This window comes from Vulpes vulpes, chromosome 13 (assembly GCF_048418805.1).
Source record: "Vulpes vulpes isolate BD-2025 chromosome 13, VulVul3, whole genome shotgun sequence".
NCBI lineage: Eukaryota > Metazoa > Chordata > Mammalia > Carnivora > Canidae > Vulpes > Vulpes vulpes.
The window spans coordinates 34,521,738-34,535,263 of record NC_132792.1 but is presented as its reverse complement, the minus strand read 5'-3'; the positions used below and the strand labels follow the sequence as shown (position 1 = coordinate 34,535,263).

The 13,526-nt window shown below is 40.9% G+C and overlaps 1 long non-coding RNA gene across 1 annotated transcript in view; it reads left to right on the top strand.

Moving 5' to 3' along the window:
* Nucleotides 1-10,452, top strand: part of LOC140595158 (uncharacterized) — a 76,208-nt gene extending 65,756 nt beyond the window's left edge. Inside the window, exon 3 of the long non-coding RNA XR_011996555.1 lies at nt 6,332-10,452. This is a non-coding gene — a long non-coding RNA (uncharacterized lncRNA). The remainder of the gene's footprint in view (nt 1-6,331) is intronic.
* The last annotated feature ends 3,074 nt before the right edge of the window (nt 10,453-13,526 follow it).

Genomic DNA, 13,526 nt, shown 5'->3' with positions numbered 1-13,526 from the left:
AGAGGGTGAATCCTGTAGTTGCAGAAGTTTGTGAATAGACAGTCCTACTTGCTACACCTGCAAAGGTCTGTCCTGGCAGAACTGAAACCATTGTCGAACTATTTGGCTTGTGAATGCAACAGTCCCCCCTCCCACAACCTCCTCACTGCCATCTTTGCTGTCTCTCCTCAAGTCTGCTCAGAGGAACAGCGGGACTCTGCTGCAAGGGTTCACTGGCATTCAGATAGAAAAGTCTGGACCAAGGGCACCTGGGTGGCTCAGTCAGTAAACTGTCTGACTCTTGGTTTCAGCTCAGGTCATGATCTCAGGGTCATGAGATCAAGCCCCACATTGGGGTCCACACTCAGTGCAGAGTCTGCTTGATATTCTCTCTTCCTCTCTTTCTAGCCCGCCCCACTTTCTTTCTCTCTCTCTCTAAAATAAATAAATAAAATCTTAAAAAAAAAAAAAAAGGCCTGGTGTTGATTCTATACATAAAGGATTGCTGATGGGGGATGGACAGGAAGACATGGACTCTGCAGACGCTCCTGAGTGAGAACTGTAGGGGACGTTCGGAGGGAAGAAGGTAGAGAGAAATGGGGTTTTGAGCCCAGATGGCTGACAGGATGATGATGCCAGAAATTGAGACATCAGGAGGGACTACCTTGAAGGTGAGTGGGACTGAGGAAGATGTTCTCAGGCAAGACGAGTTAAGGTGCTGATAGGATGTCCAAATATAAATATCGAGCACACTATTGAAAAAGTGAGTATAAGTCCAGAGGAGTGGCTCTCAAACTTTTGGTCTCAGATGTCTTTCACACTCTTAAAAATATTGAGGACCAGAAGAGCTTTTGAGTAAGTGGGTTTTATCTATCAATGTTTATTGTATTAGAACTGAGAGATGCCTGGGTGGCTCAGAGGTTGAGCATCTGCCTTTGGCTCAGGGCATGATCCCAGGGTCCTGGACTCAAGTCCCGCATTGGGCTCCTAGCAGGGAGCATGCATCTCCCTCTGCCTGTGCCTCTGCCTCTCTCCCTCTGTCTCTCATGAATAAATAAATAAAATCTTAAAAAAATAATAAATTAGAACTGAGACATAGAAAATATTTAGTAAAAAAATAAAAAAGAAAAAAGAAAAGAAAGAAAATATTTAGTGATTTGTTTACAAGTAACAATAACCCATTACACATTAATATAAATAATGTTACCATATTTTCCTAACCAAGAAAAGGATGAAATTAGTGATTGTTTTATATTTTTGCAAATCTCTCTAATGTCCAGCATAATAGAAGACCTCTGGCTTCTCAGATCTGCTTCTACATTTAATTGAGACAAATTGTGTTAGCTGCAGTATAGGATGAAAATCCAGATTCATGCAGATATTTAGTTGTAAAAAGGGAGGATCTTCTCTCTCCCCCCAGGGATCCCAGAATGGTACTTTGAGAACTGTTGGTCTAGAGAGAGGTCAGGGCTTTAAATGCTCGTTTTGAAGTTCTCTGTGCAGAGATGAGGGCTGCTGGTGTGGTGGCAGGAGAGCTATTGCCGGGAGAAGAGAGGAGAAGCATGCAGGGAGCCAGGCTCCGAGCTGTGGATCTGTTTGTGTGGTTGGTCCTCAGTACTCACCAATTCTGCACCTGCAGATTTGCCTACTTACTATTTGTGACTCCAGATCAATACCTGTGGCACCGCGGGGTCATCCCCAAACACGGTGCAGATAAGAGAACTGTTGAGTCATCTGACATCTGTGCTCCCTGGTTGAGGTCACCCCAGGCAATCGCCTGCTTTTTTGTTGCTGTTCTCATGTTGTCAACAAGCACCCTTTCTGTAGTCTATTTGGTGCCACTTTTTCCACATTTTTGTGCTTTTTGTTAGTGGTTTTGCTGCTTCAGTGGTGCTCAAATACAGTGCTGAAGTAGTGTCTAGTGATACCAAGCACAGGAAGATTGCCATGGGCCTTTGGAGAAACCACTTATGTTAGATAAGCTTCATTCAGGCACGAGGTAAAGTGCTGTTGGCCCTGAGTTCAATGCTAACCAATAAATTAAATATAATACGAATTAGTGTATAAAATAATAGGTTATATATAAATCAGTATCTTAAATAAGATGTGTTTATTTTTTTAGGGTTTTATTTATTTGGGACACCTGGGTGGCTCAGCAGTTGAGTGTCTGCCTTTGGCTCAGGGCCTGGTCCCAGGATCCCGGGATCAAGTCCTACTTTGGGCTCCCTGCATGGAGCCTGCTTCTCCCTCGGCCTGTGTCTCTGCCTCTCTCTCTCTCTCTCTCTCTCTCTCTCTTTCTGTGTGTGTGTGTGTGTCTCTCATTAATTAATAAATAAAATCTTTTAAAAATATTTTTTATTTATTTGACAGAGAGAGAGCACAAGTAGGGGGAGCAGCAGGCAGAGGCAGAGAGAGAAGCAGGCTCCCCACGGAACAGGGAGCCCGATGTGGGGTTGGATCCCAGGACCCTGGGATCATGACCTGAGCCAAAGGCAGATGCTTAACTGACTGAGCCACCCAGGTGCCCCAATAAAGTATTTTTAAACATAAATATACATAAAACAAGGCTATTTATCAGCGAGATGATGAAAATTCTGTGACCAGACGCTGGAAGAAACCTACACTTGTCTTTCCCCAGTGCAATGGTTCTAGGTTTGTGGCTGCGTATGGAGCATAACTCCCAGGGATAATGAGAATCTCCTGTACTTGGAGGCGAAGGGAAATCAGTCGGGATGTGGAGAACCACGTACAGTCATTCCAGTAAGAAAAAGTTTCCAAAAGGAAGTTCTGGTCAACTTGTCAGCTAGAGCAGTGGAAGCCAAGGGGAAATGTCAGGGCTGTCCTGCCCCCAGCACCACCCTGGGGGCACCCAGGGCTCCTGCCTGGACAGGTTGCTCCCAGTCTCTTGCCTGTGCCTACAAATAAGTAAAGCCTTCAAGCTTACCACAAGCAGAGAAGATGCATTCCTTCCTCAGAATGTAATGAGAGGGTAAGGCCTCCCTTAAAAAAGAGGAGGAGAGGAAAATATAAATTGGCTGAAGACGAAAATGAGCTGATTAAAAAAGGAGAGTTCTGGGGTTTTGACCAAGTGCCGGAACCCTTCACTTTCCCAGAGGTGGACAGAAGATGACATTTTTCAGCAAGAGTGCCTTGGGTTACAACACAGACTTTTTTTTTTTTTTAATTAATTTATTTATTTATGATAGTCACACAGAGAGAGAGAGAGAGAGAGAGGCAGAGACACAGGCAGAGGGAGAGGGAGAAGCAGGCTCCATGCACCGGGAGCCCGACGTGGGATTCGATCCTCGGTCTCCAGGATCGCGCCCTGGGCCAAAGGCAGGCGCCAAACCGCTGCGCCACCCAGGGATCCCCAACACAGACTTTTTTAGCAAAGAACTGTCAGAAAGGCAAAAGATCTTTTGGTAAACTTCAGCTTGGAAATGGCTGAGAGGAAAGGAAGTCCCAGCTCTCCCTGGTTTTAAGGTGATTTGATACAGGTGAGCTCAGCTTCTCCCAAGGACTTTTTAGACTCCATGGTCATGGCACGCTTCCACCACCTGGTGACCACACACTTAAATTGCAAGGCCTGCTTTTAGAAGCCAGGGAAACATCTGGCTGAATGAGAAAACCGCTGAAATGAGCTTATAGCAAACAGCTGCTAATTCTCTTTTACCCAGAAATAGTACTTGATAATTCTAGCCCACCTTATGGTTATCCCTTTCTTCTCTGGATTAGTATACATTTTTTGGTGTGTGTGTGTGTGTGTGTTTTTCCTTTACCAATATCAGTAGACACTGAACCGTTCTTGACTTGACAATGGACATTGAATAAAAGTCAGCTGACAGCTCAACCGCAGGAAAGACCTAATAACATCTTCTCCTCCTGGGTCCCTGAAGACTTTTAAATTGAAACCCCAAAAGAATCTGGCACCTCAGCTAGCTTCCTCCAAAGACAGAGTTTAGTTTTGCTCCCCTACTGTGATCTGAAAAGCCAAGGTGCCAAGAGCCCTAAAATCTCTGTATTACTAACTAATTCTATTTCCTTTCTGAGTATTCTCTTTGAAAATGTAGACATCCATTGTGCGGGCTATTAAGTCATTAACACTTTAGTGTGAATAACTGTCTTAGCCATGCTGTTAGAGGGTCCTAGGAGGAGGGAATGGGCCTAAAGTGGGGAGGTAAGACCTTCAAATAAGGTCTCTCTGATTATCCTGGGGCCAACAGGGGCAAGGAAGACCCCTGGCCTGACAAGAACCTGCTTCACTCCAGCCTTCAGGAATGGTGACAAAACCTGAGTGGCCAGCTTACCACAGGAAGCAGTGTGTGGTCTGACAGGCAAGGACACAGGGGAAAATGCTAAGGAAGGCCGAGGGCCATAGGATCCCACAGAGGGAGTTGAATATTCTAACTGGGGCACACTTTTGTTTCCCTAAAGTGGAGTGTGCAAGGCTTGTGGGCCACTCCTCTTCACTGATAGGATTTGTTTAATCTTCAGTATTTAAAATTGGGGGGTTTCACACGAAAGTCTTGTTTTCCAGCTTTTCCTGAAACATGGATAAGAATGAGGATAAGGGGGAGGAGACTGGCATTTTGCTATGACAGGAATTTGATGGAACTGCATAGAGGCTGCTCCACCAGGAAGGATGTGCATACTCCATTTTGCCACAGTCTCCCTGTGGCCCAATTGCCTCATGTACCTTCCTGGGCTGCGCCTCCTGAAAACCATTTGGGGTGGCAACTCTGCTTTCAAATACTGATACTAATTAAAACAATGATAACAATAATGAAAATATCAGTAATGACCAGTTATTTAAAAAAAAAAAATGACCAGTTATTTAATGCTACTACAAGCCAGGCATTTCGCTAGTAATATTACCCACAAATCATCTCTAATTCTCACAGAAACAATGGTGTTTATATTCCCATATTAGAGGGAAGGAAACCAAGGGACAAGGAAGAGTTTTATACTCACATGTTCCTTTTCATATATGTATTAGACTACTGCCACTGGCTATTACATATTTTGTATTTATTTGTCTTTATTCTTATTAGAGACTCAGCTAAAAATGAATAGTGCTATATTCCCTTTCAACCCAAGCAACAATCTGACACTGTAGCACCAAAATTGCAACCCAACCGCACTTCCGTTTCCCCTCACCTCTGCTACAATTCAAGATTCTGAACTAGAGCCTTTCAGCCTTCCCATTCGGCTCAGGAGAAAATGGAATTTCTGTTTAGCTGCCAAAACTTGTTTTCTAAACTACAAATATTCAAGGCTTTCCATTGTTTTGCTGATTCATTAACACTATGCTGTATTTCAAATGATCAAGTGCATTTGTGTCAATGGGGGGGGGGGGGAGGTGTTTCCATGCATGCCCACTTATAAAGAGTGGAAATCCATTTCAGCTGCTGTTTCTCTGACTGTGAGGGGTGATCCCTAAGGAGGCTCAGAGAGAGCCTCAGAGGGCAGCAGATAAGGCTTTCCTTTGAATATGAAAATAATCCTACTCAGTTATTTGGAGCCCCTACCCCTTCTCATAGTAGAGATAGATCTCTACGGGCTCCTCTGTACACCATCCTGATGCTCCAGGTAACCAAAGGCATGCATTTCCTCTATCTATATGCTTTTCTTTCCACGGAAAAAGCAATGTAGGAGAAAATGAGTCTATTTTCTCATTTCATTAAACAAGTTTGGCCAGGGGCACCAGGCTGGCTCAGTCAGAGAAGCATGGGACACTTGATCTCAGGGTCGTGGATTCAAGCCCCATGTTGGGTGTAGAGATTCCTTAGAAATAAAATCATAAATAAATAAATAAATTGGCCAGAAAGTTAGTTTGATATGTATTGTGAGTTTAATTAAAATAACAATCTTTTGATATTCTACAAACTTTATAACTTCCTTTCCTTCCTTCTCTTTTTGTTTCAACCCCAGTGATTTTCTTTTTAGCAGTTTTAATTCCCATCAAAGTTATCTATGATGGTAAAGAGTCAGATACAAGGCTTGTTGTTACAGAAAAATAGCAGATCCCTCTCACTCCATTTCCTGATCTCCTTTTCAAAACTCTGAATAATAGTCTTGTACTTGCTCTGATTTTTTTCAGTTTTAGATCTTATTTATTCACTTCCTACTATGGAATATAAGGACTTAGCTCTTTTCTCTCTGTCTCTTAGACACACACACACACACACGCACTTTCCAACTCCCGCTTCTTGCAAAATAATTGCATTAATTTTGGTTAGATAAATATTCAGTGCTGAATTCATCAAGGTCCAGGAGACAGAAACCGTACTGTAATTTGTAGAGAGAAAGTATAATATAAGAATTACTAATACAACACAAGGTTATCTTATAGGAGAAAGAACTTTAAAGGAAACCCTAGAGATGAACAAGGGTATTCAAGGAAGGAACATCCCTCCCTGAGGCTGGGATGGCAGAGAAGTGCACTGAGTTGCTCCAGGCCAGAGCTGGTCAATAGACGCTGGACAAGCAGAAGCTACTGTTCCAAGGTGCAAGTGGGCAGAAAACCATGACCAGAACTGACAAGCAGGAGACACCTCTCTGGAGGGCTGGCAGACCAAGGCTGAGAAGCCAACCACTAGTGTGCTAGCATGATTCCCTGGGAATCCACTCACGGGAGAGCTATGGAAATTCAGTGAGAGGCTATCCATGAGAGGCTGCTGAAACTCACTGGAGGCCAATGCCACCGGATAGCCCACTCAACCCACCCACTGCTGGCAACCAAACAGTAGGAGCAAGAAGAAGAACAGAAGACACAAGAACAGGGAAAAGAAGCTCCTCCCTCCTGCACTGTCCCTCCAGTGATCTCCCACTGACAAAGCTTTAATATCATGCCAACTGCAAAGGAGAAATAGCTAAAGGACCCAGAGCCATTTTCACAGATCAGGCAATGAAGTTCGAATTTGGAGCCAAAAGGTAATAAATTGCCAAACGGCACAAGTGTTTATCTCTTATGATTGTAAAAACCACATTGACAGCTGAGCCATATAGTATACTGTAATCACTCCCTACTTGACTTTCTGGTTTCTCTTGAATTAATAATTGACTTTGTTGCTTTTTGTCTGTTTAATTATCACTAATCCCCAAGTTCTCCTCCTTGTAATTTAAATCTCCCCACCCACTGGGAGCAATAGTCTCAATCCTAATTCTGGCAACCATTGGTGCCAGGACCATGGCAGCAAAGACAACTATTATTATTTGAGGAAGTTCATGCATCTTCAGCAGGATTCCCCACAATGGTCTTGGGGCCAGTTCACAGAAATCACATTGAATTTTTTCTATTGTCTCCTTTCTTCTCCCCAAAGGTAATCTCACAAATATTGTCCCCTCTTCTTCATCGACCCACTGCTCTCCTGGCTTCTTGGCATCACATTTATTAATCAAACACAGCCATAAATATGGCTGATAAACATGAACAGTGGGGCAACACATTGTCTTAGAAACAAGGGGAGGAACGAATATGACGTGATTCAAATCCATATCATCCACCTCTAGCTTCTTAAAAAGGTCCCCAAACCTTTCTGGAATTTCTGCAATAGGCCTTACCTTCATACTACACTTTCAGCTTCTTTAAGAACTATCATTTTAGATAAGTAAACCTTGTCTTATTCAGCTATATTGCTTTTCTCTTTTAACCACTAGTATCATACCTGAAAGATATTTCTCACAACAAATATACACAATTTCAGCTACCTCTCATAAAAAAAAAAACACATATAATTTTAGCCAAACTAAAAAACCCTATAGCTAGACTGGCTCTCATCACTACTTAGAATCTTATTTTTATAGTGACATGATTCCTGAGTTTTGAACAACTGTTTTAAAAATAGATCTTTCAAATTCAAGACATTTGTGGATTGGAAATGCTCATTTTCAAGGTTTGATCATGAAATAGTAAAATTGCTTTTACATTATTAATTAAAATGTATCATGTAATAACACCTCCTATATCCAACACGTAAATTTACGTGTTAACAAATTTGTACTATGTTTAAAATAATTTGCATCACAAATATTTGTTTTGTTGCCATGCACGCTTTTAGTCCTTTGTAACACAGGGCAAAGGCACATAGTAGGGCATATGAAAGACTTTGGATTAGATGCAAATTTCAATCCAGTTGAATACTTAATCATTAAGATCATTTTATGCTTGTACATGTTATTATTACATATTGTGTTGTTGTTCCATAATAATTATTAATGTGTAATATGCCAGTATTACATGTAGCCATTAATCACTGAGTCTGGCTCATCTAAACTCAACCTCTAAAACTCACCCTTCTGCAGGTAGAAGCTTTGTTTCAATCCTTCACTCTCAGGCACAGACATTTCATACTCGCCTTATGAGTGGTTCAGACAGATGAAACCCAAGTGTTTTAATTTTTTAAAAATTTTTAAAGATTTTATTTATTTATTCATGAGAGACACACAGAGAGAGGCAGAGACATAGACAGAGGGAGAGGGAGAGGCAGGCTCCCTGCAGGGAGCCCAACGTGGGACTTGATCCTGGGACTCCGGGATCACAACCTGAGCCAAAGGCAGATGCTCAACCACTGAGCCACCCAGGTGCCCCGAAGCCTAAGTGTTTTAAAGTCCAAATATCTAAATAGGTTTCTTCCACAGATAGGTTTTTTTCCATTGGATTCGAAGATCAAATAACTTTGGGATTCCAAGGAATGTAGAAGCCGTAAGTACACACTCAGAGGAGCTGAGCATAAATTACTACACATGGAATGCTGTTCAAGCATGAAATATTAAGGAACCTCATTGTTTCCTTAAAAAAAAAAAATGGCTTTAGTTGTTGGTCTTTTACTGAATGGATTTTCCAGAGACGCAAAAAATAGTTTTCTACAACTAGCACAGAAAGGGGAGGAAGAACACAAGTTTTAACAGGCCAATATTTGGGATGACAAATCCAGACTCCAGTCTCTGGTTAAAGGTTTATGTGCTTAGAGACTATTTTGAAGCTGTATTTAAAAGATAAAATGTTAACCAAAGTACTTTAAATGGGCAGAGTACTTTAAGAGTCAGACCTTACCCCAAATTAGATTCCAGAATGATCAAAATTTGAATGTAAAATAAGGCAAACCTATAAAAGTTTAAGAAGAAATGAATGTAATATGTTAATGAATCTCTGGTGAGAGAGGTCTTGCTGAGCTAAACATCACTGAAGCCAAAAAGCATCAAGAATATGATGGATAGCTCTGACCACATGAAAATCCAAGATCTTTCTGCTATGGACTGAATGTTTATATCCCCACAAAAGTCATGTGGGCCTAATTCTCAGTGTGATTGTATCTGGAGATGGGGCCTTGGTGAGGTAGTTAGGGTCAGATGAGGTCATGAGGGTGGATCCTCATGATGGAATTAGTTACTGATAGAAAGAAACACCAGAGGGCTTGCTCTCTCCCAGCCATGCTAGGTCACAGCAAGAGAGTGGCTGTCTGCAAGCCAGGAAGAAAGCTGTCACAGGAAACTGACCCTGCTGGCACTCGATTCTTGGACTTCTGACCTCCAAAACTATAAGAAAATAAATTTCTATTTTTTAAGAAGATTTTATTTATTTATTTGACACACAGAGAAAAAGAGAGCACTAGTAAGGGGGAGCAGCAAGCAGAGAGAGAGGGAGAAGCAGATTCTCCACTAAGTGAGGAGCCTGATGCGGGGCTCAGTCTCAGGATTCTGGATCATGACCTGAGCCAAAGGCAGATGCTTAACTGGCTGAGCCACCCAGGTGCCCTAGATTTCTATTTTTTAAGGCTTCCAATCTATGTCTTCCATTATGGCAACCTGAGCAGACTAATACACAGCCTAAGGAAAGTTTAAAAACCAGAAATGTAGAAAAAAAATATTGCAACATATGTCATAGGAAACATGTTTATACTCTAAAATATGTAATTTTTTTTCAAATCAGCTAGAATAACACAAATATCTTAATAGCAAAATAAGCAAATGACACAGAGACGATTTATGAAAGAACTATAAATTGTGTATAAACAAAAGCTCTATATCATTACTGTGATAGTTAGAACAATGGCTCCCAAGAAGATGTCATGTCCTAATCCCCAGAACCTGTGACTATGTTACTTTAAATAGCAAAAGAGATTTTGCAGAAGTATTTACAAAATGGACTTTGAGTTGGGGAGGTTATTCTGGGTTATTGGGGTGGGCCCAAACTAATTGCCAAGGGTCCTTGTAGGAGGGTCAGAGTCAGGGAAAGAGATGTGAGGATCGAAGGGTGTGGGCATGATTGTTTTGAAGATGGAGGAAGGGGCCACGAGCCAAGGAAGGCAGGTGGCTTCTAGAAGCTGGAGAAAGCAAAGAAATAGATTCTCCACTGGAGCTCCTAGAAAGGAATACAACCCTGCGGCATGTTGATTTTAGCCCAGTGAGACCCGTGTTGAACTTCTGAGTTCCAGACTGGTAAGATAATAAATCTGTATTCTTTTAAGTCAACAAGTTTGTGGTAATCTGTTACAGCAGCAATAAGAAACGAATGCAACTGCTAATCAAAGAAATATAAATTAAAATAGTGATATTGGGATCCCTGGGTGGCACAGCGGTTTGGCGCCTGCCTTTGGCCCGGGGCGCGATCCTGGAGACCCGGGATCGAGTCCCACGTCGGGCTCCCGGTGCATGGAGCCTGCTTCTCCCTCTGCCTGTGTCTCTGCTTCTCTCTCTCTCACTGTGTGCCTATCATAAATAAATAAAATAAAAAAATAAAATAAAAAAATAAAATAGTGATATTTTTGGATTTAGATCAGTATAGATAGAAAGTGTTGGTGTGGGGAATATAGGCACAAATACGCTCTTCGTAGGAATGCATCAGTGTGCCCTTTCAGGGGAGACCTCATTCGGCAGTATGTATCAGATCTTCATAAACATGCGTTCTCTTTGACCGAACAATTTTATCTTTCTTTGACTATATGCTAAAGCACCTCATTTCCAGCTGCATTTAGAGGTGGGTCTCTTTCTTCACATCAAATATAGCAGAGAGAAATGAGGCTGTCATTGTTGAAGCAGGGTTAGGGGCTGCAGTCCTGATGCTTGGCCTCTACCTCCCCTCTGCAGGAGCCCCTCAGGCAATCGCATGGGCTCCAAAGAATACGTTTTGAGAACCACTGAGCTGGGGGAATGACTATACAAGCAAACTGAAGCCCACAACACACAAGGATGCTTATCTCAATATTGCTTATAATTGCCAAAAACTAGAAACCACTTGCTTACCCCTCAAAAAAGTGACTAACTTATTAGAGTTTATAAATTAGTATATAATACCTTATAATACCAGTATTTTCTGTCATCAACTGGACTCTCATTGTTTTTCTTTCTCCATGATGGCTCTTTCTCTTTGATTTAGGTGGATTATATACAAGTTTCTACCCATGGCAGCAAATATGGCTACCAATATCTCCCAAGTTTTATATCTGGTTTTACATCTGGCAGCTCCCACCGCCAGAAAGGGATTAATTTACATGTTCCTTAATCCTAAAATTAAAAAAAATTTTCAGGGAAAGGTATTGATTAGGTCAGGTGCTCACTCTTAAACTAATCTACTCAGGCCAGAGATGGGGTCACATACACAAAAAAAAAAAAAAAAAAAAAAATCATCATCATTTAAAATGATGAGACATATCCTTATTGAAATGTAAAGAGTTATGCAATTTACTGAGTAGGAAAATAAACTACAAAATATCTTTGCATGCTAAGATTCATCTCATATATATATAAGACACGTATAGGAAAGATGTATAAAGGACATAAAAAAATGTTCAACATCACTCATCATTAGGGAAATGCAAATCAAAACCACAATGAGATCACTTTACACCTGTCAGAATGGCTAAAATAAAAAACACAAGAAACAACAAGTCCTGGCGAGGATGTAGAGAAAAAGGAAGCCTCCTACACTGTTGGTGGGAATGCAAACTGATGCAGCCACTGTGGAAAATAGAATGGAGGTTCTGCAAGAAATTAAAAATAGATCTTCCATACCATCTAGGAATTCCACTACTGGGTATTGACCCAAAGAATATAAAAGTACTAATTCGAAAAGATATATGTACCCTTATTTTTCCTGCAGCATTATTTATAATAGCCAAATAATGGAAGCAACCCAAATGTCCATCGACTGATGAATGGATAAAGAAGATGGTGTGGGGGATCCCTCGGTGGCTCAGCGGTTTGGCGCCTGCCTTTGGCCCAGAGTGTGATCCTGGAGTCCCGGGATCGAGTCCCATGTCGGGCTCCCGGCATGGAGCCTGCTTCTCCCTCCTCCTGTGTCTCTGCCTCTCTCTCTATGTCTATCAAAAATAAATAAATAAAATCTTAAAAAAAAAAAAAGATGGTGTGTGTGTGTGTGTGTGTGTGTGTGTGTAATGGAATATTACCCACCCCTTAAAAAAAACGAATGAAATCTTGCCATTTGCAAAACATGGATGGATCTACAGAATGTTATGCTAAGTGAAATAAATCAGTCAGAGAAAGATAAATACCATACGATTTCACTTCTTTGGAATATAAGAAACAAATGAACAAAGAAAGAGACAAAACAAATAGCCTCTTGATTATAGAGATATTGTGATAAATTGTGAGTAATATTATTCAATCACTATATTGTACACCTTAAACTAGTATAACACTATACATTAATTATACTAGAATTTTAAAATTTTTTTAAATAAAATTTTAAAAAAATTTTTAAAAAAATTTTAAAAAGTAAAATTTTAAAAATTTAAAAAAATGCAGCATTAAATGCAGCATTAAATGCAGCATTAAAATTTTTTTAAATAAAATTTTAAAAAGTAGAAATGATAGTAAAAAGCAAGTGACGATAAAAAAGAAAGAAAAGAAAAGATGTATAGAGGGATATAGATCAAAACATTAGCAGTGGCTATCTCTGTGTAGTGCAATTAAGGTGAGTTACTTTCTTCTTTATAACTTTATGTATTTTAAAAAATGAATACATATTTTATAATCAGAAAAAAATCAGGTTATACATTGAATAACAATGAGCAAAAAAAAAAAAAAAAAAAAACAATGAGCAAGAAACGAATGAATGAATGAATGGCCAGCATGTGTGTGAGAGAGAGAAAGAAGAGGGGAAAAGGAGAAAGTGTGGGGAGGTGCTGTGGTGAGATACAAACAGATATTTTATGTGACAAGGTTTGAACAAATCCCCTAATGCTGGGCCTTCCATTTGCCCCACTAACTCCACTTTCTCCCTATTCTGTGCCTGGGGAGGCTGACCCACGTGGGCACCACTGATGACTTCCTGGGCCTATTGGCCACTGCCTGGGTTTTCCAAATGGCGGTGCACTGGCAAAGATCAGAGAGTAGAAGCATGAGATCAGGATATATTCTCCAAGTTCCTTCCCTGAACCAATGCCAAGGATATGCTGCAGGCTGTAGACTGTGTCCTTCTAGCAAATTCCACAGCTCCTGTTTGGAGGCCCTGTTCAGGCAGCCATCATCCCCTCTGTATACCCCCCTCATTCCCCATCAAGTGTAGTGCTATAAAGTTTCTCGCT